We start from the raw sequence: 25,676 nt of genomic DNA, 5'->3' as shown, positions 1-25,676 counted from the left end.
TCACACAAAAAACTGCAGGGGGCGCTGCTGCTGTCTCTGTTTGTGCTTTGCTCCATATTCTTCTCTGTTTGCCTGCATTGTGTGTCTGTTTTACTAAGTCTCTGAACACGTTTTCCATCCAGTAATGAAACATTTTTTCCTACGGTAAAACTTTCACTTCAGCTTTAGCTTCAGCATAGAAAGCTGTTTACAGTAACACATCACTGATCTTAGATCGGAATAGTATGCAGCTGGCTGTTAAAATCATCATATTTATTTAAGTAACAAAACAAACTGAAGACATCCTCAAGATATAAGTCTGCGAAATGCTCCTGAAGCAGTAATAAGAGGGGTGTTTGTCGTCCTCGCTGTGGCTTACGGCCATACCACCCTGAACACGCCCGATCTCGTCTGATCTCGGAAGCTAAGCAGGGTCGGGCCTGGTCAGTACTTGGATGGGAGACCGCCTGGGAATACCAGGTGCTGTAAGCTTTTCTTCACACAAAAAACTGCAGGGGCGCTGCTGCTGTCTCTGTTTGTGCTTTGCTCCATATTCTTCTCTGTTTGCCTGCATTGTGTGTCTGTTTTACTAAGTCTCTGAACACGTTTTCCATCCAGTAATGAAACATTTTTTCCTACGGTAAAACTTTCACTTCAGCTTTAGCTTCAGCATAGAAAGCTGTTTACAGTAACACATCACTGATCTTAGATCGGAATAGTATGCAGCTGGCTGTTAAAATCATCTATTTATTTAAGTAACAAAACAAACTGAAGACATCCTCAAGATATAAGTCTGCGAAATGCTCCTGAAGCAGTAATAAGAGGGGTGTTTGTCGTCCTCGCTGTGGCTTACGGCCATACCACCCTGAACACGCCCGATCTCGTCTGATCTCGGAAGCTAAGCAGGGTCGGGCCTGGTCAGTACTTGGATGGGAGACCGCCTGGGAATACCAGGTGCTGTAAGCTTTTCTTCACACAAAAAACTGCAGGGGGCGCTGCTGCTGTCTCTGTTTGTGCTTTGCTCCATATTCTTCTCTGTTTGCCTGCATTGTGTGTCTGTTTTACTAAGTCTCTGAACACGTTTTCCATCCAGTAATGAAACATTTTTTCCTACGGTAAAACTTTCACTTCAGCTTTAGCTTCAGCATAGAAAGCTGTTTACAGTAACACATCACTGATCTTAGATCGGAATAGTATGCAGCTGGCTGTTAAAATCATCATATTTATTTAAGTAACAAAACAAACTGAAGACATCCTCAAGATATAAGTCTGCGAAATGCTCCTGAAGCAGTAATAAGAGGGGTGTTTGTCGTCCTCGCTGTGGCTTACGGCCATACCACCCTGAACACGCCCGATCTCGTCTGATCTCGGAAGCTAAGCAGGGTCGGGCCTGGTCAGTACTTGGATGGGAGACCGCCTGGAATACCAGGTGCTGTAAGCTTTTCTTCACACAAAAAACTGCAGGGGGCGCTGCTGCTGTCTCTGTTTGTGCTTTGCTCCATATTCTTCTCTGTTTGCCTGCATTGTGTGTCTGTTTTACTAAGTCTCTGAACACGTTTTCCATCCAGTAATGAAACATTTTTTCCTACGGTAAAACTTTCACTTCAGCTTTAGCTTCAGCATAGAAAGCTGTTTACAGTAACACATCACTGATCTTAGATCGGAATAGTATGCAGCTGGCTGTTAAAATCATCTATTTATTTAAGTAACAAAACAAACTGAAGACATCCTCAAGATATAAGTCTGCGAAATGCTCCTGAAGCAGTAATAAGAGGGGTGTTTGTCGTCCTCGCTGTGGCTTACGGCCATACCACCCTGAACACGCCCGATCTCGTCTGATCTCGGAAGCTAAGCAGGGTCGGGCCTGGTCAGTACTTGGATGGGAGACCGCCTGGGAATACCAGGTGCTGTAAGCTTTTCTTCACACAAAAAACTGCAGGGGGCGCTGCTGCTGTCTCTGTTTGTGCTTTGCTCCATATTCTTCTCTGTTGCCTGCATTGTGTGTCTGTTTTACTAAGTCTCTGAACACGTTTTCCATCCAGTAATGAAACATTTTTTCCTACGGTAAAACTTTCACTTCAGCTTTAGCTTCAGCATAGAAAGCTGTTTACAGTAACACATCACTGATCTTAGATCGGAATAGTATGCAGCTGGCTGTTAAAATCATCATATTTATTTAAGTAACAAAACAAACTGAAGACATCCTCAAGATATAAGTCTGCGAAATGCTCCTGAAGCAGTAATAAGAGGGGTGTTTGTCGTCCTCGCTGTGGCTTACGGCCATACCACCCTGAACACGCCCGATCTCGTCTGATCTCGGAAGCTAAGCAGGGTCGGGCCTGGTCAGTACTTGGATGGGAGACCGCCTGGGAATACCAGGTGCTGTAAGCTTTTCTTCACACAAAAAACTGCAGGGGGCGCTGCTGCTGTCTCTGTTGTGCTTTGCTCCATATTCTTCTCTGTTTGCCTGCATTGTGTGTCTGTTTTACTAAGTCTCTGAACACGTTTTCCATCCAGTAATGAAACATTTTTTCCTACGGTAAAACTTTCACTTCAGCTTTAGCTTCAGCATAGAAAGCTGTTTACAGTAACACATCACTGATCTTAGATCGGAATAGTATGCAGCTGGCTGTTAAAATCATCATATTTATTTAACAAACTGAAGACATCCTCAAGATATAAGTCTGCGAAATGCTCCTGAAGCAGTAATAAGAGGGGTGTTTGTCGTCCTCGCTGTGGCTTACGGCCATACCACCCTGAACACGCCCGATCTCGTCTGATCTCGGAAGCTAAGCAGGGTCGGGCCTGGTCAGTACTTGGATGGGAGACCGCCTGGAATACCAGGTGCTGTAAGCTTTTCTTCACACAAAAAACTGCAGGGGGCGCTGCTGCTGTCTCTGTTTGTGCTTTGCTCCATATTCTTCTCTGTTTGCCTGCATTGTGTGTCTCTTTTACTAAGTCTCTGAACACGTTTTCCATCCAGTAATGAAACATTTTTCCTACGGTAAAACTTTCACTTCAGCTTTAGCTTCAGCATAGAAAGCTGTTTACAGTAACACATCACTGATCTTAGATCGGAATAGTATGCAGCTGGCTGTTAAAATCATCGTATTTATTTAAGTAACAAAACAAACTGTTGAGACATCCTCAAGATATAAGTCTGCGAAATGCTCCTGAACAGTAATAAAAGGGGTGTTTGTCGTCCTCGCTGTGGCTTACGGCCATACCACCCTGAACACGCCCGATCTCGTCTGATCTCGGAAGCTAAGCAGGGTCGGCCTGGTCAGTACTTGGATGGGAGACCGCCTGGGAATACCAGGTGCTGTAAGCTTTTCTTCACACAAAAAACTGCAGGGGGCGCTGCTGCTGTCTCTGTTTGTGCTTTGCTCCATATTCTTCTCTGTTTGCCTGCATTGTGTGTCTCTTTTACTAAGTCTCTGAACACGTTTTCCATCCAGTAATGAAACATTTTTTCCTACGGTAAAACTTTCACTTCAGCTTTAGCTTCAGCATAGAAAGCTGTTTGAAGACATCCTCAAGATATAAGTCTGCGAAATGCTCCTGAAGCAGTAATAAAAGGGGTGTTTGTCGTCCTCGCTGTGGCTTACGGCCATACCACCCTGAACACGCCCGATCTCGTCTGATCTCGGAAGCTAAGCAGGGTCGGACCTGGTCAGTACTTGGATGGGAGACCGCCTGGGAATACCAGGTGCTGTAAGCTTTCTTCACACAAAAAACTGCAGGGGCGCTGCTGCTGTCTCTGTTGTGCTGCTCCATATCTTCTCTGTTGCCTGCATGTGTGTCTCTTTTACTAAGTCTCTGAACACGTTTTCCATCCAGTAATGAAACATTTTTCCTACGGTAAAACTTTCACTTCAGCTTTAGCTTCAGCATAGAAAGCTGTTTACAGTAACACATCACTGATCTTAGATCGGAATAGTATGCAGCTGGCTGTTAAAATCATCGTATTTATTTAAGTAACAAAACAAACTGTTTGAGGACATCCTCAAGATATAAGTCTGCGAAATGCTCCTGAAGCAGTAATAAAAGGGGTGTTTGTCGTCCTCGCTGTGGCTTACGGCCATACCACCCTGAACACGCCCGATCTCGTCTGATCTCGGAAGCTAAGCAGGGTCGGCCTGGTCAGTTACTGGATGGGAGACCGCCTGGAATACCAGTGCTGTAAGCTTTTCTTCACACAAAAAACTGCAGGGGCGCTGTGCTGTCTCTGTTTGTGCTTTGCTCCATATTCTTCTCTGTTGCCTGCATTGTGTGTCTCTTTTACTAAGTCTCTGAACACGTTTCCATCCAGTAATGAAACATTTTTCCTACGGTAAAACTTCACTTCAGCTTTAGCTCAGCATAGAAAGCTGTTTACAGTAACACATCACTGATCTTAGATCGAATAGTATGCAGCTGGCTGTTAAAATCATCATATTATTTAAGTAACAAAACAAACTGAAGACATCCTCAAGATATAAGTCTGCGAAATGCTCCTGAAGCAGTAATAAGAGGGGTGTTTGTCGTCCTCGCTGTGGCTACGGCCATACCACCCTGAACACGCCCGATCTCGTCTGATCTCGGAAGCTAAGCAGGGTCGGGCCTGGTCAGTACTTGGATGGGAGACCGCCTGGAATACCAGGTGCTGTAAGCTTTTCTTCACACAAAAAACTGCAGGGGGCGCTGCTGCTGTCTCTGTTTGTGCTTTGCTCCATATCTTCTCTGTTTGCCTGCATTGTGTGTCTGTTTTACTAAGTCTCTGAACACGTTTTCCATCCAGTAATGAAACATTTTTTCCTACGGTAAAACTTTCACTTCAGCTTTAGCTTCAGCATAGAAAGCTGTTTACAGTAACACATCACTGATCTTAGATCGGAATAGTATGCAGCTGGCTGTTAAAATCATCATATTTATTTAAGTAACAAAACAAACTGAAGACATCCTCAAGATATAAGTCTGCGAAATGCTCCTGAAGCAGTAATAAGAGGGTGTTTGTCGTCCTCGCTGTGGCTTACGGCCATACCACCCTGAACACGCCCGATCTCGTCTGATCTCGAAGCTAAGCAGGGTCGGGCCTGGTCAGTACTTGGATGGAGACCGCCTGGGAATACCAGTGCTGTAAGCTTTTCTTCACACAAAAAACTGCAGGGGCGCTGCTGCTGTCTCTGTTTGTGCTTTGCTCCATATTCTTCTCTGTTTGCCTGCATTGTGTGTCTCTTTTACTAAGTCTCTGAACACGTTTTCCATCCAGTAATGAAACATTTTTCCTACGGTAAACTTCACTCAGCTTTAGCTTCAGCATAGAAAGCTGTTTACAGTAACACATCACTGATCTTAGATCGGAATAGTATGCAGCTGGCTGTTAAAATCATCGTATTTATTTAAGTAACAAAACAAACTGAAGACATCCTCAAGATATAAGTCTGCGAAATGCTCCTGAAGCAGTAATAAGAGGGTGTTTGTCGTCCTCGCTGTGGCTTACGGCCATACCACCCTGAACACGCCCGATCTCGTCTGATCTCGGAAGCTAAGCAGGGTCGGGCCTGGTCAGTACTTGGATGGGAGACCGCCTGGGAATACCAGTGCTGTAAGCTTTTCTTCACACAAAAAACTGCAGGGGGCGCTGCTGCTGTCTCTGTTTGTGCTTTGCTCCATATTCTTCTCTGTTTGCCTGCATTGTGTGTCTGTTTTACTAAGTCTCTGAACACGTTTTCCATCCAGTAATGAAACATTTTTCCTACGGTAAAACTTTCACTTCAGCTTTAGCTTCAGCATAGAAAGCTGTTACAGTAACACATCACTGATCTTAGATCGGAATAGTATGCAGCTGGCTGTTAAATCATCATATTTATTTAAGTAACAAAACAAACTGAAGACATCCTCAAGATATAAGTCTGCGAAATGCTCCTGAAGCAGTAATAAGAGGGGTGTTTGTCGTCCTCGCTGTGGCTTACGGCCATACCACCCTGAACACGCCCGATCTCGTCTGATCTCGGAAGCTAGCAGGGTCGGGCCTGGTCAGTACTTGGATGGGAGACCGCCTGGGAATACCAGGTGCTGTAAGCTTTTCTTCACACAAAAAACTGCAGGGGGCGCTGCTGCTGTCTCTGTTTGTGCTTTGCTCCATATTCTTCTCTGTTTGCCTGCATTGTGTGTCTTTTACTAAGTCTCTGAACACGTTTTCCATCCAGTAATGAAACATTTTTTCCTACGGTAAAACTTTCACTTCAGCTTTAGCTTCAGCATAGAAAGCTGTTTACAGTAACACATCACTGATCTTAGATCGGAATAGTATGCAGCTGGCTGTTAAAATCATCGTATTTATTTAAGTAACAAAACAAACTGAAGACATCCTCAAGATATAAGTCTGCGAAATGCTCCTGAAGCAGTAATAAGAGGGTGTTTGTCGTCCTCGCTGTGGCTTACGGCCATACCACCCTGAACACGCCCGATCTCGTCTGATCTCGGAAGCTAAGCAGGGTCGGGCCTGGTCAGTACTTGGATGGAGACCGCCTGGGAATACCAGGTGCTGTAAGCTTTTCTTCACACAAAAAACTGCAGGGGGCGCTGCTGCTGTCTCTGTTTGTGCTTTGCTCCATATTCTTCTCTGTTTGCCTGCATTGTGTGTCTTTTTACTAAGTCTCTGAACACGTTTTCCATCCAGTAATGAAACATTTTTCCTACGGTAAAACTTTCACTTCAGCTTTAGCTTCAGCATAGAAAGCTGTTTACAGTAACACATCACTGATCTTAGATCGGAATAGTATGCAGCTGGCTGTTAAAATCATCATATTTATTTAAGTAACAAAACAAACTGAAGACATCCTCAAGATATAAGTCTGCGAAATGCTCCTGAAGCAGTAATAAAAGGGGGTTTGTCGTCCTCGCTGTGGCTTACGGCCATACCACCCTGAACACGCCCGATCTCGTCTGATCTCGGAAGCTAAGCAGGGTCGGGCCTGGTCAGTACTTGGATGGGAGACCGCCTGGGAATACCAGGTGCTGTAAGCTTTTCTTCACACAAAAAACTGCAGGGGGCGCTGCTGCTGTCTCTGTTTGTGCTTTGCTCCATATTCTTCTCTGTTTGCCTGCATTGTGTGTCTGTTTTACTAAGTCTCTGAACACGTTTTCCATCCAGTAATGAAACATTTTTTCCTACGGTAAAACTTTCACTTCAGCTTTAGCTTCAGCATAGAAAGCTGTTTACAGTAACACATCACTGATCTTAGATCGGAATAGTATGCAGCTGGCTGTTAAAATCATCATATTTATTTAAGTAACAAAACAAACTGAAGACATCCTCAAGATATAAGTCTGCGAAATGCTCCTGAAGCAGTAATAAGAGGGGTGTTGTCGTCCTCGCTGTGGCTTACGGCCATACCACCCTGAACACGCCCGATCTCGTCTGATCTCGGAAGCTAAGCAGGGTCGGCTGGTCAGTACTTGGATGGGAGACCGCCTGGGAATACCAGTGCTGTAAGCTTTTCTTCACACAAAAAACTGCAGGGGCGCTGCTGCTGTCTCTGTTTGTGCTTTGCTCATATTCTTCTCTGTTGCCTGCATTGTGTGTCTTTTTACTAAGTCTCTGAACACGTTTTCCATCCAGTAATGAAACATTTTTCCTACGGTAAACTTTCACTTCAGCTTTAGCTTCAGCATAGAAAGCTGTTTACAGTAACACTCACTGATCTTAGATCGGAATAGTATGCAGCTGGCTGTTAAAATCATCATATTTATTTAAGTAACAAAACAAACTGAAGACATCCTCAAGATATAAGTCTGCGAAATGCTCCTGAAGCAGTAATAAGAGGGTGTTTGTCGTCCTCGCTGTGGCTACGGCCATACCACCTGAACACGCCCGATCTCGTCTGATCTCGGAAGCTAAGCAGGGTCGGGCCTGGTCAGTACTTGGATGGGAGACCGCCTGGGAATACCAGGTGCTGTAAGCTTTTCTTCACACAAAAAACTGCAGGGGGCGCTGCTGCTGTCTCTGTTGTGCTTTGCTCCATATTCTTCTCTGTTGCCTGCATTGTGTGTCTGTTTACTAAGTCTCTGAACACGTTTTCCATCCAGTAATGAAACATTTTTTCCTACGGTAAACTTTCACTTCAGCTTAGCTTCAGCATAGAAAGCTGTTTACAGTAACACATCACTGATCTTAGATCGAATAGTATGCAGCTGGCTGTAAAATCATCATATTTATTTAAGTAACAAAACAAACTGAAGACATCCTCAAGATATAAGTCTGCGAAATGCTCCTGAAGCAGTAATAAGAGGGGTGTTTGTCGTCCTCGCTGTGGCTTACGGCCATACCACCCTGAACACGCCCGATCTCGTCTGATCTCGGAAGCTAAGCAGGGTCGGGCCTGGTCAGTACTTGGATGGAGACGCCTGGGAATACCAGGTGCTGTAAGCTTTCTTCACACAAAAAACTGCAGGGGGCGCTGCTGCGTCTCTGTTTGTGCTTTGCTCCATATCTTCTCTGTTTGCCTGCATTGTGGTCTGTTTTACTAAGTTCTGAACACGTTTTCCATCCAGTAATGAAACATTTTTCCTACGGTAAAACTTTCACTTCAGCTTTAGCTTCAGCATAGAAAGCTGTTACAGTAACACATCACTGATCTTAGATCGGAATAGTATGCAGCTGGCTGTTAAAATCATCATATTTATTTAAGTAACAAAACAAACTGAAGACATCACTGATCTCAGATATAAGTCTGCGAAATGCTCCTGAAGCAGTAATAAGAGGGGTGTTTGTCGTCCTCGCTGTGGCTTACGGCCATACCACCCTGAACACGCCCGATCTCGTCTGATCTCGGAAGCTAAGCAGGGTCGGCCTGGTCAGTACTTGGATGGGAGACCGCCTGGGAATACCAGGTGCTGTAAGCTTTTCTTCACACAAAAACTGCAGGGGGCGCTGCTGCTGTCTCTGTTTGTGCTTTGCTCCATATTCTTCTCTGTTTGCCTGCATTGTGTGTCTTTTACTAAGTCTCTGAACACGTTTTCCATCCAGTAATGAAACATTTTTCCTACGGTAAACTTTCACTTCAGCTTAGCTTCAGCATAGAAAGCTGTTTACAGTAACACATCACTGATCTTAGATCGGAATAGTATGCAGCTGGCTGTTAAAATCATCATATTTATTTAAGTAACAAACAAACTGAAGACATCCTCAAGATATAAGTCTGCGAAATGCTCCTGAAGCAGTATAAAGGGGTGTTTGTCGTCCTCGCTGTGGTTACGGCCATACCACCCTGAACACGCCCGATTCGTCTGATCTCGGAAGCTAAGCAGGGTCGGGCCTGGTCAGTACTTGATGGGAGACCGCCTGGGAAACCAGGTGCTGTAAGCTTTTCTTCACACAAAAAACTGCAGGGGCGCTGGCTGTCTCTGTTGTGCTTTGCTCCATATTCTTCTCTGTTTGCCTGCATGTGTGTCTGTTTACTAAGTCTCTGAACACGTTTTCCATCCAGTAATGAAACATTTTTTCCTACGGTAAACTTTCACTTCAGCTTTAGCTTCAGCATAGAAAGCTGTTTACAGTAACACATCACTGATCTTAGATCGGAATAGTATGCAGCTGGCTGTTAAAATCATCATATTTATTTAAGTAACAAACAAACTGAAGACATCCTCAAGATATAAGTCTGCGAAATGCTCCTGAAGCAGTATAAGAGGGGTGTTTGTCGTCCTCGCTGTGGCTTACGCCATACCACCCTGAACACGCCCGATTCGTCTGATCTCGGAAGCTAAGCAGGTCGGGCCTGGTCAGTACTTGGATGGGAGACCGCCTGGGAATACCAGGTGCTGTAAGCTTTTCTTCACACAAAAACTGCAGGGGCGCTGCTGCTGTCTCTGTTTGTGCTTTGCTCCATATTCTTCTCTGTTTGCCTGCATTGTGTGTCTGTTTTACTAAGTCTCTGAACACGTTTTCCATCCAGTAATGAAACATTTTTCCTACGGTAAAACTTTCACTTCAGCTTTAGCTTCAGCATAGAAAGCTGTTACAGTAACACATCACTGATCTTAGATCGGAATAGTATGCAGCTGGCTGTTAAAATCATCATATTTATTTAAGTAACAAAACAACTGAAGACATCCTCAAGATATAAGTCTGCGAAATGCTCCTGAAGCAGTAATAAGAGGGTGTTTGTCGTCCTCGCTGTGGCTTACGGCCATACCACCCTGACACGCCCGATCTCGTCTGATCTCGGAAGCTAAGCAGGTCGGCCTGGTCAGTACTTGATGGGAGACCGCCTGGGAATACCAGGTGCTGTAAGCTTTTCTTCACACAAAAAACTGCAGGGGCGCTGCTGCTGTCTCTGTTGTGCTTTGCTCCATATTCTTCTCTGTTGCCTGCATTGTGTGTCTGTTTTACTAAGTCTCTGAACACGTTTTCCATCCAGTAATGAAACATTTTTTCCTACGGTAAAACTTTCACTTCAGCTTTAGCTCAGCATAGAAAGCTGTTACAGTAACACATCACTGATCTTAGATCGAATAGTATGCAGCTGGCTGTTAAAATCATCATATTTATTAAGTAACAAAACAAACTGAAGACATCCTCAAGATATAAGTCTGCGAAATGCTCCTGAAGCAGTAATAAAGGGGTGTTTGTCGTCCTCGCTGTGGCTTACGGCCATACCACCCTGAACACGCCCGATCTCGTCTGATCTCGGAAGCTAAGCAGGGTCGGCCTGGTCAGTACTTGGATGGGAGACCGCCTGGGAATACCAGGTGCTGTAAGCTTTCTTCACACAAAAAACTGCAGGGGCGCTGCTGCTGTCTCTGTTTGTGCTTTGCTCCATATTCTTCTCTGTTTGCCTGCATTGTGTGTCTGTTTACTAAGTCTCTGAACACGTTTTCCATCCAGTAATGAAACATTTTTTCCTACGGTAAAACTTTCACTTCAGCTTTAGCTTCAGCATAGAAAGCTGTTACAGTAACACATCACTGATCTTAGATCGGAATAGTATGCAGCTGGCTGTTAAAATCATCATATTATTTAAGTAACAAAACAACTGAAGACATCCTCAAGATATAAGTCTGCGAAATGCTCCTGAAGCAGTAATAAGGGGTGTTGTCGTCCTCGCTGTGGCTTACGGCCATACCACCCTGACACGCCGATCTCGTCTGATCTCGGAAGCTAAGCAGGGTCGGGCCTGGTCAGTACTTGGATGGGAGACCGCCTGGGAATACCAGGTGCTGTAAGCTTTTCTTCACACAAAAAACTGCAGGGGGCTGCTGCTGTCTCTGTTTGTGCTTTGCTCCATATTCTTCTCTGTTTGCTGCATTGTGTGTCTGTTTTACTAAGTCTCTGAACACGTTTTCCATCCAGTAATGAAACATTTTTCCTACGGTAAAACTTTCACTTCAGCTTTAGCTTCAGCATAGAAAGCTGTTTACAGTAACACATCACTGATCTTAGATCGGAATAGTATGCAGCTGGCTGTTAAAATCATCATATTTATTTAAGTAACAAACAAACTGAAGACATCTCAAGATATAAGTCTGCGAAATGCTCTGAAGCAGTAATAAGAGGGGTGTTGTCGTCCTCGCTGTGGCTTACGGCCATACCACCCTGAACACGCCCGATCTCGTCTGATCTCGGAAGCTAAGCAGGGTCGGCCTGGTCAGTACTTGGATGGGAGACCGCCTGGGAATACCAGTGCTGTAAGCTTTCTTCACACAAAAACTGCAGGGGGCGCTGCTGCTGTCTCTGTTTGTGCTTGCTCCATATCTTCTCTGTTTGCCTGCATTGGTGTCTGTTTACTAGTCTCTGAACACGTTTCCATCCATAATGAAACATTTTTCCTACGGTAAAACTTCACTTCAGCTTTAGCTTCAGCATAGAAAGCTGTTTACAGTAAACATCACTGATCTTAGATCGAATAGTATGCAGCTGGCTGTTAAAATCATCATATTTATTTAAGTAACAAAACAAACTGAAGACATCCTCAATATAAGTCTGCGAAATGCTCCTGAAGCAGTAATAAAGGGGTGTTGTCGTCCTCGCTGTGGCTTACGGCCATACACCCTGAACACGCCGATCTCGTCTGATCTCGGAAGCTAAGCAGGGTCGGGCCTGGTCAGTACTTGGATGGGAGACCCTGGAATACCAGGTGCTGTAAGCTTTTCTTCACACAAAAAACTGCAGGGGGCGCTGCTGCTGTCTCTGTTTGTGCTTTGCTCCATATTCTTCTCTGTTTGCCTGCATTGTGTGTCTGTTTACTAAGTCTCTGAACACGTTTTCCATCCAGTAATGAAACATTTTTCCTACGGTAAACTTTCACTTCAGCTTAGCTTCAGCATAGAAAGCTGTTACAGTAACACATCACTGATCTTAGATCGGAATAGTATGCAGCTGGCTGTTAAAATCATCATATTATTTAAGTAACAAAACAAACTGAAGACATCCTCAAGATATAAGTCTGCGAAATGCTCCTGAAGCAGTAATAAGAGGGTGTTTGTCGTCCTCGCTGTGGCTTACGCCATACCACCCTGAACACGCCCGATCTCGTCTGATCTCGGAAGCTAAGCAGGGTCGGGCCTGGTCATACTTGGATGGAGACCGCCTGGGAATACCAGGTGCTGTAAGCTTTCTTCACACAAAAAACTGCAGGGGGCCTGCTGCTGTCTCTGTTTGTGCTTTGCTCCATATTCTTCTCTGTTTGCCTGCATTGTGTGTCTGTTTTACTAAGTCTCTGAACACGTTTTCCATCCAGTAATGAAACATTTTTCCTACGGTAAAACTTTCACTTCAGCTTTAGCTTCAGCATAGAAAGCTGTTTACAGTAACACATCACTGATCTTAGATCGGAATAGTATGCAGCTGGCTGTTAAATCATCATATTATTTAAGTAACAAAACAAACTGAAACATCCTCAAGATATAAGTCTGCGAAATGCTCCTGAAGCAGTAATAAAGGGGTTTGTCGTCCTCGCTGTGGCTTACGGCCATACCACCCTGAACACGCCCGATCTCGTCTGATCTCGGAAGCTAGCAGGGTCGGGCCTGTCAGTACTTGGATGGGAGACCGCCTGGAATACCAGGTGCTGTAGCTTTTCTTCACACAAAAAACTGCAGGGGCGCTGCTGCTGTCTCTGTTGTGCTTTGCTCCATATTCTCTCTGTTTGCCTGCATTGTGGTCTGTTTACTAAGTTCTGAACGTTTCCATCCAGTATGAACATTTTCCTACGGTAAACTTCACTTCAGCTTAGCTCAGCATAGAAAGCTGTTTACAGTAACACATCACTGATCTAGATCGAATAGTATGCAGCTGGCTGTTAAAATCATCATATTTATTTAAGTAACAAAACAACTGAAGACATCCTCAAATAAGTCTGCGAAATGCTCCTGAAGCAGTAATAAGAGGGTGTTGTCGTCCTCCTGTGGCTTACGCCATACCACCCTGAACACGCCGATCGTCTGATCTCGGAGCTAAGCAGTCGGCCTGGTCGTACTTGGATGGAGACCGCCTGGAATACCAGTGCTGTAAGCTTTCTTCACAAAAAAACTGCAGGGGCGCTGCTGCTGTCTCTGTTTGTGCTTTGCTCCATTCTCTCTGTTTGCCTGCATTGTGTGTCTTTACTAAGTCTCTGAACACGTTTTCCATCCAGTAATGAAACATTTTTCCTACGGTAAACTTCACTTCAGCTTTAGCTCAGCATAGAAAGCTGTTTACAGAACACATCACTGATCTAGATCGAATAGTATCAGCTGGCTGTTAAAATCATCATATTTATTAAGTAACAAAACAACTGAGACATCCTCAAGATATAAGTCTGCGAAATGCTCTGAAGCAGTAATAAGAGGGTGTTTGTCGTCCTCGCTGTGGCTACGCCATACCACCCTGAACACGCCCGATCTCGTCTGATCTCGGAAGCTAAGCAGGTCGGCCTGGTCAGTACTGGATGGGAGACCGCCTGGAATACCAGTGCTGTAAGCTTTTCTTCACACAAAAAACTGCAGGGGCGCTGCTGCTGTCTCTGTTGTGCTTTGCTCCATATTCTTCTCGTTTGCCTGCATTGGTGTCGTTTTACTAAGTCTCTGAACACGTTTTCCATCCAGTAATGAAACATTTTTTCCTACGGTAAACTTTCACTTCAGCTTAGCTTCAGCATAGAAAGCTGTTTACAGTAACACATCACTGATCTTAGATCGGAATAGTATGCAGCTGGCTGTTAAAATCATCATATTATTTAGTAACAAAACAACTGAAGACATCCTCAAGATATAAGTCTGCGAAATGCTCCTGAAGCAGTAATAAGAGGGTGTTGTCGTCCTCGCTGTGGCTTACGGCCATACCACCCTGAACACCCCGATCTCGTCTGATCTCGGAAGCTAACAGGGTCGGGCCTGGTCAGTACTTGGATGGGAGACCGCCTGGGAATACCAGGTGCTGTAAGCTTTCTTCACACAAAAACTGCAGGGGCGCTGCTGCTGTCTCGTTTGTGCTTTGCTCCAATTCTTCTCTGTTGCCTGCATGTGTGTCTGTTTTACTAAGTCTCTGAACACGTTTTCCATCCATAATGAAACATTTTTTCCTACGGTAAAACTTCACTTCAGCTTTAGCTTCAGCATAGAAAGCTGTTTACAGTAACACATCACTGATCTAGATCGAATAGTATGCAGCTGCTGTTAAAATCATCATATTTATTTAAGTAACAAAACAAACTGAAGACATCCTCAAGATATAAGTCTGCGAAATGCTCCTGAAGCAGTAATAAGAGGGTGTTTGTCGTCCTCGCGTGGCTTACGCCATACCACCCTGAACACGCCCGATCTCGTCTGATCTCGGAAGCTAAGCAGGGTCGGCCTGGTCAGTACTTGGATGGAGACCGCCTGGGAATACCAGTGCTGTAAGCTTTTCTTCACACAAAAAACTGCAGGGGCGCTGCTGCTGTCTCTGTTGGCTTTGCTCCATATTCTTCTCTGTTCCTGCATGTGTGTCTTTTACTAAGTCTCTGAACACGTTTCCATCCAGTAATGAAACATTTTCCTACGTAAAACTTTCACTTCAGCTTAGCTTCAGCATAGAAAGCGTTTACAGTAACACATCACTGATCTAGATCGAATAGTATGCAGCTGGCTGTTAAAATCATCATATTTATTTAAGTAACAAAACAAACTGAAACATCCTCAAGATAAGTCTGCGAAATGCTCCTGAAGCAGTAATAAGAGGGTGTCGTCCTCGCTGTGGCTTACGCCATACCACCCTGAAACGCCGATCTCGTCTGATCTCGGAAGCTAAGCAGGGTCGGCCTGGTCATACTTGGATGGAGACCGCCTGGGAATACCAGGTGCTGTAGCTTTCTTCACACAAAAAACTGCAGGGGGCGCTGCTGCTGTCTCTGTTTGTGCTTGCTCCATATTCTTCTCTGTTTGCCTGCATTGTTGTCTTTTACTAAGTCTCTGACACGTTTTCCATCCAGTAATGAACATTTTCCTACGGTAAACTTTCACTTCAGCTTAGCTTCAGCATAGAAAGCTGTTTACAGTAACACATCACTGATCTTAGATCGGAATAGTATGCAGCTGGCTGTTAAAATCATCATATTTATTAAGTAACAAACAAACTGAAGACATCCTCAAGATATAAGTCTGCGAAATGCTCCTGAAGCAGTAATAAGAGGGTGTTGTCGTCCTCGCTGTGGCTTACGGCCATACCACCCTGAACACGCCCGATCTCGTCTGATCTCGGAAGCTAAGCAGGGTCGGGCCTGGTCAGTACTTGGGAACCGCCTGGGAATACCAGGTGCTGTAAGCTTTTCTTCACACAAAAACTGCAGGGGCGCTGCTGCTGTCTCTGTTGTGCTTTGCTCCATATTCTTCTCTGTTTGCCTGCATTGTGTGTCTGTTTACTAAGTCTCTGAACACGTTTTCCATCCAGTAATGAACATTTTTTCCTACGGTAAAACTTCACTTCAGCTTTAGCTTCAGCATAGAAAGCTGTTTACAGTAACACATCACTGATCTTAGATCGGAATAGTATGCAGCTGGCTGTTAAATCATCATATTATTTAAGTAACAAACAAACTGAAGACATCCTCAAGATATAAGTCTGCGAAATGCTCCTGAAGCAGTAATAAGAGGGGTTTGTCGTCCTCGCTTGGCTTACGGCCATACCACCCTGAACACGCCGATCTCGTCTGATCTCGGAAGCTAAGCAGGGTCGGCCTGGTCAGTACTTGGATGGGAGACCGCCTGGGAATACCAGTGCTGTAGCTTTCTTCACACAAAAACTGCAGGGGCGCTGCTGCTGTCTCTGTTGTGCTTTGCTCCATATTCTTCTCTGTTGCCTGCATTGTGTGTCTTTTACTAGTCTCTGAACACGTTTCCATCCAGTAATGAAACATTTTTCCTACGGTAAACTTCACTTCAGCTTTAGCTTCAGCATAGAAAGCTGTTTACAGTAACACATCACTGATCTAGATCGGAATAGTATGCAGCTGGCTGTTAAAATCATCATATTTATTTAAGTAACAAAACAAACTGAAGACATCCTCAAGATAAGTCTGCGAAATGCTCCTGAAGCAGTAATAAGAGGGTTTGTCGTCCTCGCTGTGGCTTACGCCATACCACCCTGACACGCCCGATCTCGTCTGATCTCGGAAGCTAAGCAGGGTCGGGCCTGTCAGTACTTGATGGGAGACCGCCTGGAATACCAGGCTGTAAGCTTTTCTTCACACAAAAAACTGCAGGGGCGCTGCTGCTGTCTCTGTTTGTGCTTGCTCCATATTCTTCTGTTTGCTGCATTGTGGTCTGTTTACTAAGTCTCTGAACACGTTTCCATCCAGTAATGAACATTTTTCCTACGGTAAAACTTTCACTTCAGCTTAGCTTCAGCATAGAAAGCTGTTTACAGTAACACATCACGATCTTAGATCGGAATAGTATGCAGCTGGCTGTTAAAATCATCATATTATTTAAGTAACAAACAAACTGAAGACATCCTCAAGATATAATCTGCGAAATGCCTGAGCAGTAATAAGAGGGGTGTTTCGTCCTCGCTGTGGCTTACGGCCATACCACCTGAACACGCCCGATCTCGTCTGATCTCGGAAGCTAAGCAGGGTCGGGCCTGGCAGTACTTGGATGGAGACCGCCTGGGATACCAGGTGCTGTAAGCTTTTCACACAAAAACTGCAGGGGCGCTGCTGCTGTCTTGTTTGGCTTGCTCCATATTCTTCTCTTTGCCTGCATTGTGTGTCTGTTTACTAGTCTCTGAACACGTTCCATCCAGTAATGAACATTTTCCTACGGTAAAACTTTCACTTCAGCTTAGCTTCAGCATAGAAACTGTTTACGTAACACATACTGATCTTAGATCGGAATATATGCAGCTGGCTGTTAAAATCATCATATTATTAAGTAACAAAACAAACTGAAGACATCCTCAAGATATAAGTCTGCGAATGCTCCTGAAGCAGTAATAGAGGGTGTTGTCCTCGCTGTGGCTTACGGCCATACCACCTGAACACGCCCGATCTCGTCTGATCTCGAAGCTAAGCAGGGTCGGCCTGGTCAGTACTTGGATGGGAGACCGCCTGGATACCAGTGCTGTAAGCTTTCTTCACCAAAACTGCAGGGGCCTGCTGCTGTCTCTGTTTGGCTTTGCTCCATATTCTCTCTGTTGCCTGCATTGTGTGTTTACTAAGTCTCTGAACACGTTCCATCCAGTAATGAAACATTTTTCCTACGGTAAACTTCACTTCAGCTTAGCTTCAGCATAGAAGCTGTTTCAGTAACACATCACTGATCTTAGATCGGAATAGTATGCAGCTGGCTGTTAAACATCATTTATTTAAGTAACAAACAAACTGAAGACATCCTCAAGATATAAGTCTGCGAAATGCTCCTGAAGCAGTAATAAGGGGTGTTGTCGTCCTCGCTTGGCTTACGGCCATACCACCCTGAACACGCCCGATCTCGTCTGATCTCGGAAGCTAAGCAGGGTCGGGCCTGGTCAGTACTTGGATGGAGACCGCCTGGGAATACCAGGTGCTGTAAGCTTTCTTCACACAAAAACTGCAGGGGCGCTGCTGCTGTCTCTGTTGTGCTTTGCTCCATATTCTCTCTGTTTGCCTGCATTGTGTCTGTTTACTAAGTCTCTGAACACGTTTCCATCCAGTAATGAAACATTTTTCCTACGGTAAAACTTTCACTTCAGCTTTAGCTTCAGCATAGAAAGCGTTTACAGTAACACATCACTGATCTTAGATCGGAATAGTATGCAGCTGGCTGTTAAATCATCATATTATTTAAGTAACAAAACAAACTGAAGACATCCTCAAGATATAAGTCTGCGAAATGCTCCTGAAGCAGTAATAAGGGGTGTTTGTCGTCCTCGCTGTGGCTTACGGCCATACCACCCTGAACACGCCGATCTCGTCTGATCCGAAGCTAAGCAGGGTCGGCCTGGTCAGTACTTGGATGGGACCGCCTGGAATACCAGGTGCTGTAAGCTTTCTTCACACAAAAAACTGCAGGGGGCGCTGCTGCTGTCTCTGTTGTGCTTTGCTCCATATCTTCTCTGTTTGCCTGCATTGTGTGTCTGTTTTACTAAGTCTCTGAACACGTTTTCCATCCAGAATGAAACATTTTTCCTACGGTAAACTTTCACTTCAGCTTTAGCTTCAGCATAGAAAGCTGTTTACAGTAACAATCACTGATCTTAGATCGAATAGTATGCAGCTGGCTGTTAAATCATCATATTATTTAAGTAACAAACAAACTGAAGAATCCTCAAGATATAAGTCTGCGAATGCTCCTGAAGCAGTAAAAGAGGGTGTTGTCGTCCTCGCTGTGGCTACGCCATACCACCCTGAACCGCCCGATCTCGTCTGATCTCGGAAGCTAAGCAGGGTCGGGCCTGGTCAGTACTTGGATGGAGACCGCTGGGAATACCAGTGCTGTAAGCTTTCTTCACACAAAAACTGCAGGGGGCGCTGCTGCTGTCTTGTTTGTGCTTTGCTCCATATTCTTCTCTGTTGCCTGCATGTGTGTCTGTTTTACTAAGTCCTGACACGTTTCCATCCAGTAATGAACATTTTTCCTACGGTAAACTTTCACTTCAGCTTTAGCTCACATAGAAAGCTGTTTACAGTAACACATCACTGATCTTAGATCGGAATATATGCAGCTGGCTGTTAAATCATCATATTTATTTAGTAACAAAAACTGAAGACATCCTCAAGATATAGTCTGCGAAATGCTCCTGAAGCAGTATAAAGGGGTGTTGTCGTCCTCGCTGTGGCTACGGCCATACCACCCTGAACACGCCCGATCTCGTCTGATCTCGGAAGCTAAGCAGGGTCGGGCCTGGTCAGTACTGGATGGAGACCGCCTGGAATACCAGGTGCTGTAAGCTTTCTTCACACAAAAACTGCAGGGGCGCTGCTGTCTCTGTTGTGCTTGCTCCATATCTTCTCTGTTGCCTGCATGTGTGTCTGTTTACTAGTCTCTGAACACGTTTCCATCCAGTAATGAAACATTTTTCCTACGGTAAACTTTCACTTCAGCTTTAGCTTCAGCATAGAAAGCTGTTTACAGTAACACATCACTGATCTTAGATCGAATAGTATGCAGCTGGCTGTTAAATCATCATATTATTTAAGTAACAAAACAAACTGAAGACATCTCAGATATAAGTCTGCGAATGCTCCTGAAGCAGTAATAAGAGGGGGTTTTCGTCCTCGCTGTGGCTTACGGCCATACCACCTGAACACCCCGATCTCGTCTGATCTCGGAAGCTAAGCAGGGTCGGCCTGTCAGTACTTGGATGGGAGACCGCCTGGGATACCAGGCTGTAAGCTTTCTTCACACAAAAACTGCAGGGGCGCTGCTGTCTCTGTTGTGCTTTGCTCCATATTCTTCTCTGTTTGCCTGCATGTGTGTCTGTTTTACTAAGTCTCTGAACACGTTTCCATCCAGTAATGAAACATTTTTCCTACGGTAAACTTTCACTTCAGCTTAGCTTCAGCATAGAAAGCTGTTTACAGTACACATCACTGATCTTAATCGGAATAGTATGCAGCTGGCTGTTAAATCATCATATTTATTTAAGTAACAAAACAAACTGAAGACATCCTCAGATATAAGTCTGCGAAATGCTCCTGAAGCAGTATAAGAGGGGTGTTTCGTCCTCGCTGTGGCTTACGGCCATACCACCTGAACACGCCGATCTCGTTGATCTCGGAAGCTAAGCAGGGTCGGCCTGTCAGTACTTGGATGGGAGACCGCCTGGAATACCAGGTCTGTAAGCTTCTTCACACAAAAAACTGCAGGGGCGCTGCTGCTGTCTCTGTTGTGCTTTGCTCCATATTCTTCTCTGTTGCCTGCATTGTGTGTCTTTTACTAAGTCTTGAACACGTTTTCCATCCAGTAATGAAACATTTTTCCTACGGTAAAACTTCACTTCAGCTTTAGCTTCAGCATAGAAAGCTGTTTACAGTAACACATCACTGATCTTAGATCGGAATAGTATGCAGCTGGCTGTTAATCATCTATTATTTAAGTAACAAAACAAACTGAAGACATCCTCAAGATATAAGTCTGCGAAATGCTCCTGAAGCTAATAAAGGGGTTGTCGTCCTCGCTGTGGCTTACGGCCATACCACCCTGAACCCCGATCTCGTCTGATCTCGGAAGCTAAGCAGGGTCGGCCTGGTCAGTACTTGGATGGGAGACCGCCTGGGAATACCAGGTGCTGTAAGCTTTTCTTCACACAAAAAACTGCAGGGGCGCTGCTGCTGTCTCTGTTTGTGCTTTGCTCCATATTCTTCTCTGTTGCCTGCATGTGTGTCTTTTTACTAGTCTTGAACACGTTTCCATCCAGTATGAAACATTTTTCCTACGGTAAACTTTCACTTCAGCTTTAGCTTCAGCATAGAAACTGTTACAGTAACATCACTGATCTTAGATCGGATAGTATGCAGCTGGCTGTTAAATCATCATATTTATTTAAGTAACAAAACAAACTGAAGACATCCTCAAGAATAAGTCGCGAAATGCTCCTGAAGCAGTAAAAGAGGGTGTTTGTCGTCCTCGCTGTGGCTTACGGCCATACCACCCTGAACACGCCCGATCTCGTCTGATCTCGGAAGCTAAGCAGGGTCGGGCCTGGTCAGTACTTGGATGGAGACCGCCTGGGAATACCAGGTGCTGTAAGCTTTTCTTCACACAAAAACTGCAGGGGCGCTGCTGCTGTCTCTGTTTGGCTTTGCTCCATATTTTCTCTGTTGCCTGCATTGTGTGTCTTTTACTAAGTCTTGAACACGTTTTCCATCCAGTATGAACATTTTTCCTACGGTAAAACTTTCACTTCAGCTTAGCTTCAGCATAGAAAGCTGTTTACAGTAACACATCACTGACTTAGATCGGAATAGTATGCAGCTGGCTGTTAAATCATCATATTATTTAGTAACAAACAAACTGAAGACATCCTCAAGATAAGTCTGCGAAATGCTCCTGAAGCAGTAATAAGGGGTTGTCGTCCTCGCTGTGGCTACGCCATACCACCTGACACGCCCGATCTCGTCTGATCTCGAAGCTAAGCAGGTCGGCCTGGTCAGTACTTGGATGGGAGACCGCCTGGAATACCAGGTGCTGTAAGCTTTTCTTCACACAAAAACTGCAGGGGCGCTGCTGCTGTCTCTGTTTGTGCTTTGCTCCATATTCTTCTCTGTTTGCCTGCATTGTGTGTCTGTTTTACTAAGTCTCTGAACACGTTTTCCATCCAGTAATGAAACATTTTTCCTACGGTAAAACTTTCACTTCAGCTTTAGCTTCAGCATAGAAGCTGTTTACAGTAACACATCATGATCTTAGATCGGAATAGTATGCAGCTGGCTGTTAAAATCATCGTATTTATTTAAGTACAAAACAACTGAAGACATCCTCAAATAAGTCTGCGAAATGCTCCGAAGCAGTAAAAGAGGGGTGTTTGTCGTCCTCGCTGTGGCTTACGGCCATACACCCTGAACACGCCCGATCTCGTCTGATCTCGGAAGCTAAGCAGGGTCGGCCTGGTCAGTACTGGATGGGAGACCGCCTGGGAATACCAGTGCTGTAAGCTTTCTTCACACAAAAACTGCAGGGGCGCTGCTGCTGTCTCTGTTTGTGCTTTGCTCCATATTCTTCTCTGTTGCCTGCATTGTGTGTCTTTTTACTAAGTCTCTGACACGTTTTCCATCCAGTAATGAAACTTTTTCTACGGTAAACTTTCACTTCAGCTTTAGCTTCAGATAGAAAGCTGTTTACAGTAACACATCACTGATCTTAGATCGGAATAGTATGCAGCTGGCTGTTAAAATATCATATTTATTTAGTAACAAAACAAACTGAAGACATCCTCAAGATATAGTCTGCGAATGCTCCTGAAGCAGTAATAAAGGGGTGTTTGTCGTCCTCGCTGTGGCTTACGGCCATACCCCTGAACACGCCCGATCTCGTCTGATCTCGGAAGCTAAGCAGGGTCGGGCCTGGTCAGTACTTGGATGGGAGACCGCCTGGTGGGATACAGTGCTGTAAGCTTTTCTTCACACAAAAACTGCGGGGCGCTGCTGCTGTCTCTGTTTGTGCTTTGCTCCATATCTTCTCTGTTTGCCTGCTTGTGTGTCTGTTTACTAAGTTCTGAACCGTTTCCATCCAGTAATGAACATTTTTTCTACGGGTAAAACTTTCACTTCAGCTTTAGCTTCAGCATAGAAGCTGTTTACAGTACACATCACTGATTTAGATCGGATAGTATGCAGCTGGCTGTTAAATCATCATATTATTTAAGTACAAAACAATGAAGAATCCTCAAGATATAGTCTGCGAAATGCTCCTGAAGCAGTAATAAGAGGGGTTTGTGTCTCGCTGTGGCTTACGGCCATACCACCCTGAAACGCCCGATCTGTCTGATCTCGGAAGCTAAGCAGGGTCGGGCTGGTCAGTACTTGGATGGAGACCGCCTGGGAAACCAGTGCGTAAGCTTTTCTTCACACAAAACTGCAGGGGCGCTGCTGCTGTCTCTGTTTGTGCTTGGTCCATATTCTTCTTGTTTGCCTGCATTGTGTCTGTTTCTAAGTCTCTGAACACGTTTTCCATCCAGTAATGAACATTTTTCCTACGGTAAACTTTCACTTCAGCTTTAGTTCAGCATAGAAGCTGTTTACATAACACATCACTGATCTTAGATCGATAGTATGCAGCTGGCTGTTAAATCATCATATTTATTTAAGTAACAAAACAAACTGAAGACATCCTCAAGATATAAGTCTGCGAAATGCTCCTGAAGCAGTAATAAGGGGTGTTGTCGTCCTCGCTGTGGCTTACGGCCATACCACCCTGAACACGCCCGATCTCGTCTGATCTCGGAAGCTAAGCAGGCGGGCCTGGTCAGTACTTGGATGGGAGACCGCCTGGAATACCAGGTGCTGTAAGCTTTTCTTCACACAAAAAACTGCAGGGGGCGCTGCTGCTGTCTCTGTTGTGCTTTGCTCCATATTCTTCTCTGTTTGCCTGCATTGTGTGTCTGTTTACTAAGTCTCTGAACACGTTTTCCATCCAGTAATGAAACATTTTTCCTACGGTAAAACTTTCACTTCAGCTTTAGCTTCAGCATAGAAAGCTGTTTACAGTAACACATCACTGATCTTAGATCGGAATAGTATGAGCTGGCTGTTAAAATCATCATATTATTTAAGTAACAAACAAAACTGTTGAAGACATCCTCAAGATATAAGTCTGCGAAATGCTCCTGAAGCAGTAATAAGAGGGGTGTTTGTCGTCCTCGCTGTGGCTTACGGCCATACCACCCTGAACACGCCCGATCTGTCTGATCTCGGAAGCTAAGCAGGCGGGCCTGGTCAGTACTTGGATGGGAGACGCCTGGGAATACCAGGTGCTGTAAGCTTTTCTTCACACAAAAAACTGCAGGGGCGCTGCTGCTGTCTCTGTTTGTGCTTTGCTCCATATTCTTCTCTGTTTGCCTGCATTGTGTGTCTGTTTTACTAAGTCTCTGAACACGTTTTCCATCCAGTAATGAAACATTTTTTCCTACGGTAAACTTTCACTTCAGCTTTAGCTTCAGCATAGAAAGCTGTTTACAGTAACACATCACTGATCTTAGATCGGAATAGTATGCAGCTGGCTGTTAAAATCATCATATTTATTTAAGTAACAAAACAACTGAAGACATCCTCAAGATATAAGTCTGCGAAATGCTCCTGAAGCAGTAATAAGAGGGGTGTTTCGTCCTCGCTGTGGCTTATACGGCCATACCACCCGAACACGCCCGATCTCGTCTGATCTCGGAAGCTAAGCAGGTCGGCCTGGTCAGTATTGGATGGGAGACCGCCTGGGAATACCAGGTGCTAAGCTTTTCTTCACACAAAAAACTGCAGGGGCGCTGCTGCTGTCTGTTGTGCTTTGCTCCATATTCTTCTCTGTTTGCCTGCATTGTGTGTCTGTTTTACTAAGTCTCTGAACACGTTTTCCATCCAGTAATGAACATTTTTTCCTACGGTAAAACTTTCACTTCAGCTTTAGCTTCAGCATAGAAAGCTGTTTACAGTAACACATCACTGATCTTAGATCGGAATAGTATGCAGCTGGCTGTTAAAATCATCATATTTATTTAAGTAACAAAACAAACTGAAGACATCCTCAAGATATAATCTGCGAAATGCTCCTGAAGCAGTAAAAGAGGGTGTTTGTCGTCCTCGCTGTGGCTTACGGCCATACCACCCTGAACACGCCCGATCTCGTCTGATCTCGGAAGCTAGCAGGGTCGGGCCTGGTCAGTACTTGGATGGGAGACCGCCTGGGAACCAGGTGCTGTAAGCTTTTCTTCACACAAAAACTGCAGGGGCGCTGCTGCTGTCTCTGTTTGTGCTTTGCTCCATATTCTCTCTGTTTGCCTGCATTGTGTGTCTGTTTACTAAGTCTCTGAACACGTTTTCCATCCAGTAATGAAACATTTTTTCCTACGGTAAACTTCACTTCAGCTTTAGCCAGCATAGAAAGCTGTTTACAGTAACACATCACTGATCTTAGATCGGAATAGTATGCAGCTGGCTGTTAAAATCATCATATTTATTTAAGTAACAAAACAAACTGAAGAATCCTCAAGATATAAGTCTGCGAAAGCGCTCCTGAAGCAGTAAAAGAGGGGTGTTTGTCGTCCTCGCGTGGCTTACGGCCATACCACCCTGAACACGCCCGATCTCGTCTGATCTCGGAAGCTAAGCAGGGTCGGGCCTGGTCAGTACTTGGATGGGAGACCGCCTGGAATACCAGGTGCGTAAGCTTTTCTTCACACAAAAACTGCAGGGGGCGCTGCTGCTGTCGTTGTGCTTTGCTCCATATTCTTCTCTGTTTGCCTGCATTGTGTGTCTGTTTTACTAAGTCTCTGAACACGTTTTCCATCCAGTAATGAAACATTTTTCCTACGGTAAAACTTTCACTTCAGCTTTAGCTTCAGCATAGAAAGCTGTTTACAGTAACCATCACTGATCTTAGATCGGAATAGTATGCAGCTGGCTGTTAAAATCATCATATTTATTTAAGTAACAAAACAAACTGAAGACATCCTCAAGATATAAGTCGCGAATGCTCCTGAAGCAGTAATAAAGGGGTGTTGTCGTCCTCGCTGTGGCTACGGCCATACACCCTGAACACGCCCGATCCGTGATCTCGGAACTAAGCAG

At 44.8% G+C, this 25,676-nt stretch overlaps 26 non-coding genes and 20 pseudogenes across 26 annotated transcripts; all 46 read left to right on the top strand.

Moving 5' to 3' along the window:
* The first annotated feature begins 352 nt into the window (after positions 1 to 352).
* On the top strand, positions 353 to 471 carry LOC112844375 (5S ribosomal RNA). Its single transcript, XR_003217096.1, has one exon. It is a non-coding gene; the product is annotated as a 5S ribosomal RNA (ribosomal RNA).
* Positions 472 to 826: 355 nt separating this feature from the next.
* On the top strand, positions 827 to 945 carry LOC112844364 (5S ribosomal RNA). The gene has a single exon (XR_003217085.1). It is a non-coding gene; the product is annotated as a 5S ribosomal RNA (ribosomal RNA).
* A 357-nt stretch (positions 946 to 1,302) lies between these two features.
* LOC112844280 (5S ribosomal RNA) lies at positions 1,303 to 1,420 on the top strand. Its single transcript, XR_003217025.1, has one exon. It is a non-coding gene; the product is annotated as a 5S ribosomal RNA (ribosomal RNA).
* A 356-nt stretch (positions 1,421 to 1,776) lies between these two features.
* On the top strand, positions 1,777 to 1,895 carry LOC112844353 (5S ribosomal RNA). Its single transcript, XR_003217074.1, has one exon. It is a non-coding gene; the product is annotated as a 5S ribosomal RNA (ribosomal RNA).
* A 356-nt stretch (positions 1,896 to 2,251) lies between these two features.
* LOC112844342 (5S ribosomal RNA) lies at positions 2,252 to 2,370 on the top strand. The gene has a single exon (XR_003217062.1). It is a non-coding gene; the product is annotated as a 5S ribosomal RNA (ribosomal RNA).
* A 347-nt stretch (positions 2,371 to 2,717) lies between these two features.
* Positions 2,718 to 2,835, top strand: LOC112844279 (5S ribosomal RNA). The gene has a single exon (XR_003217024.1). It is a non-coding gene; the product is annotated as a 5S ribosomal RNA (ribosomal RNA).
* A 357-nt stretch (positions 2,836 to 3,192) lies between these two features.
* On the top strand, positions 3,193 to 3,310 carry LOC112844283 (5S ribosomal RNA). The gene has a single exon (XR_003217029.1). It is a non-coding gene; the product is annotated as a 5S ribosomal RNA (ribosomal RNA).
* Positions 3,311 to 3,581: 271 nt separating this feature from the next.
* LOC112844270 (5S ribosomal RNA) lies at positions 3,582 to 3,700 on the top strand. Its single transcript, XR_003217016.1, has one exon. It is a non-coding gene; the product is annotated as a 5S ribosomal RNA (ribosomal RNA).
* A 352-nt stretch (positions 3,701 to 4,052) lies between these two features.
* LOC112844320 (uncharacterized) lies at positions 4,053 to 4,168 on the top strand (annotated as a pseudogene).
* A 347-nt stretch (positions 4,169 to 4,515) lies between these two features.
* LOC112844298 (5S ribosomal RNA) lies at positions 4,516 to 4,633 on the top strand. The gene has a single exon (XR_003217043.1). It is a non-coding gene; the product is annotated as a 5S ribosomal RNA (ribosomal RNA).
* A 355-nt stretch (positions 4,634 to 4,988) lies between these two features.
* Positions 4,989 to 5,104, top strand: LOC112844317 (uncharacterized; annotated as a pseudogene).
* Positions 5,105 to 5,455: 351 nt separating this feature from the next.
* LOC112844284 (5S ribosomal RNA) lies at positions 5,456 to 5,573 on the top strand. The gene has a single exon (XR_003217030.1). It is a non-coding gene; the product is annotated as a 5S ribosomal RNA (ribosomal RNA).
* Positions 5,574 to 5,927: 354 nt separating this feature from the next.
* Positions 5,928 to 6,045, top strand: LOC112844287 (5S ribosomal RNA). Its single transcript, XR_003217033.1, has one exon. It is a non-coding gene; the product is annotated as a 5S ribosomal RNA (ribosomal RNA).
* A 354-nt stretch (positions 6,046 to 6,399) lies between these two features.
* LOC112844273 (5S ribosomal RNA) lies at positions 6,400 to 6,517 on the top strand. The gene has a single exon (XR_003217019.1). It is a non-coding gene; the product is annotated as a 5S ribosomal RNA (ribosomal RNA).
* A 354-nt stretch (positions 6,518 to 6,871) lies between these two features.
* On the top strand, positions 6,872 to 6,990 carry LOC112844259 (5S ribosomal RNA). Its single transcript, XR_003217005.1, has one exon. It is a non-coding gene; the product is annotated as a 5S ribosomal RNA (ribosomal RNA).
* A 356-nt stretch (positions 6,991 to 7,346) lies between these two features.
* LOC112844296 (5S ribosomal RNA) lies at positions 7,347 to 7,462 on the top strand. The gene has a single exon (XR_003217042.1). It is a non-coding gene; the product is annotated as a 5S ribosomal RNA (ribosomal RNA).
* A 348-nt stretch (positions 7,463 to 7,810) lies between these two features.
* On the top strand, positions 7,811 to 7,928 carry LOC112844302 (5S ribosomal RNA). The gene has a single exon (XR_003217048.1). It is a non-coding gene; the product is annotated as a 5S ribosomal RNA (ribosomal RNA).
* A 350-nt stretch (positions 7,929 to 8,278) lies between these two features.
* LOC112844291 (5S ribosomal RNA) lies at positions 8,279 to 8,395 on the top strand. The gene has a single exon (XR_003217037.1). It is a non-coding gene; the product is annotated as a 5S ribosomal RNA (ribosomal RNA).
* A 355-nt stretch (positions 8,396 to 8,750) lies between these two features.
* On the top strand, positions 8,751 to 8,868 carry LOC112844282 (5S ribosomal RNA). The gene has a single exon (XR_003217028.1). It is a non-coding gene; the product is annotated as a 5S ribosomal RNA (ribosomal RNA).
* Positions 8,869 to 9,215: 347 nt separating this feature from the next.
* On the top strand, positions 9,216 to 9,331 carry LOC112844309 (uncharacterized; annotated as a pseudogene).
* Positions 9,332 to 9,679: 348 nt separating this feature from the next.
* LOC112844324 (uncharacterized) lies at positions 9,680 to 9,795 on the top strand (annotated as a pseudogene).
* A 351-nt stretch (positions 9,796 to 10,146) lies between these two features.
* On the top strand, positions 10,147 to 10,261 carry LOC112844321 (uncharacterized; annotated as a pseudogene).
* A 349-nt stretch (positions 10,262 to 10,610) lies between these two features.
* LOC112844281 (5S ribosomal RNA) lies at positions 10,611 to 10,728 on the top strand. Its single transcript, XR_003217027.1, has one exon. It is a non-coding gene; the product is annotated as a 5S ribosomal RNA (ribosomal RNA).
* Positions 10,729 to 11,076: 348 nt separating this feature from the next.
* Positions 11,077 to 11,193, top strand: LOC112844293 (5S ribosomal RNA). The gene has a single exon (XR_003217039.1). It is a non-coding gene; the product is annotated as a 5S ribosomal RNA (ribosomal RNA).
* Positions 11,194 to 11,542: 349 nt separating this feature from the next.
* LOC112844292 (5S ribosomal RNA) lies at positions 11,543 to 11,659 on the top strand. Its single transcript, XR_003217038.1, has one exon. It is a non-coding gene; the product is annotated as a 5S ribosomal RNA (ribosomal RNA).
* Positions 11,660 to 11,999: 340 nt separating this feature from the next.
* Positions 12,000 to 12,113, top strand: LOC112844327 (uncharacterized; annotated as a pseudogene).
* A 350-nt stretch (positions 12,114 to 12,463) lies between these two features.
* Positions 12,464 to 12,579, top strand: LOC112844314 (uncharacterized; annotated as a pseudogene).
* Positions 12,580 to 12,927: 348 nt separating this feature from the next.
* LOC112844329 (uncharacterized) lies at positions 12,928 to 13,043 on the top strand (annotated as a pseudogene).
* A 1,229-nt stretch (positions 13,044 to 14,272) lies between these two features.
* On the top strand, positions 14,273 to 14,389 carry LOC112844295 (5S ribosomal RNA). The gene has a single exon (XR_003217041.1). It is a non-coding gene; the product is annotated as a 5S ribosomal RNA (ribosomal RNA).
* A 343-nt stretch (positions 14,390 to 14,732) lies between these two features.
* Positions 14,733 to 14,847, top strand: LOC112844326 (uncharacterized; annotated as a pseudogene).
* A 787-nt stretch (positions 14,848 to 15,634) lies between these two features.
* On the top strand, positions 15,635 to 15,748 carry LOC112844306 (5S ribosomal RNA). The gene has a single exon (XR_003217052.1). It is a non-coding gene; the product is annotated as a 5S ribosomal RNA (ribosomal RNA).
* Positions 15,749 to 16,093: 345 nt separating this feature from the next.
* LOC112844323 (uncharacterized) lies at positions 16,094 to 16,209 on the top strand (annotated as a pseudogene).
* Positions 16,210 to 16,547: 338 nt separating this feature from the next.
* LOC112844336 (uncharacterized) lies at positions 16,548 to 16,659 on the top strand (annotated as a pseudogene).
* Positions 16,660 to 16,996: 337 nt separating this feature from the next.
* On the top strand, positions 16,997 to 17,111 carry LOC112844322 (uncharacterized; annotated as a pseudogene).
* Positions 17,112 to 17,876: 765 nt separating this feature from the next.
* Positions 17,877 to 17,994, top strand: LOC112844272 (5S ribosomal RNA). The gene has a single exon (XR_003217018.1). It is a non-coding gene; the product is annotated as a 5S ribosomal RNA (ribosomal RNA).
* A 342-nt stretch (positions 17,995 to 18,336) lies between these two features.
* On the top strand, positions 18,337 to 18,448 carry LOC112844334 (uncharacterized; annotated as a pseudogene).
* Positions 18,449 to 19,235: 787 nt separating this feature from the next.
* Positions 19,236 to 19,351, top strand: LOC112844312 (uncharacterized; annotated as a pseudogene).
* A 1,232-nt stretch (positions 19,352 to 20,583) lies between these two features.
* On the top strand, positions 20,584 to 20,698 carry LOC112844307 (uncharacterized; annotated as a pseudogene).
* A 337-nt stretch (positions 20,699 to 21,035) lies between these two features.
* On the top strand, positions 21,036 to 21,153 carry LOC112844271 (5S ribosomal RNA). The gene has a single exon (XR_003217017.1). It is a non-coding gene; the product is annotated as a 5S ribosomal RNA (ribosomal RNA).
* Positions 21,154 to 21,942: 789 nt separating this feature from the next.
* On the top strand, positions 21,943 to 22,057 carry LOC112844316 (uncharacterized; annotated as a pseudogene).
* A 341-nt stretch (positions 22,058 to 22,398) lies between these two features.
* Positions 22,399 to 22,515, top strand: LOC112844332 (uncharacterized; annotated as a pseudogene).
* Positions 22,516 to 22,847: 332 nt separating this feature from the next.
* Positions 22,848 to 22,959, top strand: LOC112844335 (uncharacterized; annotated as a pseudogene).
* A 336-nt stretch (positions 22,960 to 23,295) lies between these two features.
* Positions 23,296 to 23,411, top strand: LOC112844310 (uncharacterized; annotated as a pseudogene).
* Positions 23,412 to 23,766: 355 nt separating this feature from the next.
* On the top strand, positions 23,767 to 23,881 carry LOC112844328 (uncharacterized; annotated as a pseudogene).
* An 816-nt stretch (positions 23,882 to 24,697) lies between these two features.
* On the top strand, positions 24,698 to 24,813 carry LOC112844303 (5S ribosomal RNA). The gene has a single exon (XR_003217049.1). It is a non-coding gene; the product is annotated as a 5S ribosomal RNA (ribosomal RNA).
* A 347-nt stretch (positions 24,814 to 25,160) lies between these two features.
* LOC112844300 (5S ribosomal RNA) lies at positions 25,161 to 25,277 on the top strand. The gene has a single exon (XR_003217045.1). It is a non-coding gene; the product is annotated as a 5S ribosomal RNA (ribosomal RNA).
* Positions 25,278 to 25,676: the final 399 nt, after the last annotated feature.

Source organism: Oreochromis niloticus, unplaced genomic scaffold, assembly GCF_001858045.2.
Source record: "Oreochromis niloticus isolate F11D_XX unplaced genomic scaffold, O_niloticus_UMD_NMBU tig00000011_pilon, whole genome shotgun sequence".
Taxonomy (NCBI): Eukaryota; Metazoa; Chordata; class Actinopteri; order Cichliformes; family Cichlidae; genus Oreochromis; species Oreochromis niloticus.
This window is presented reverse-complemented; position numbering and strand designations above follow the sequence as displayed.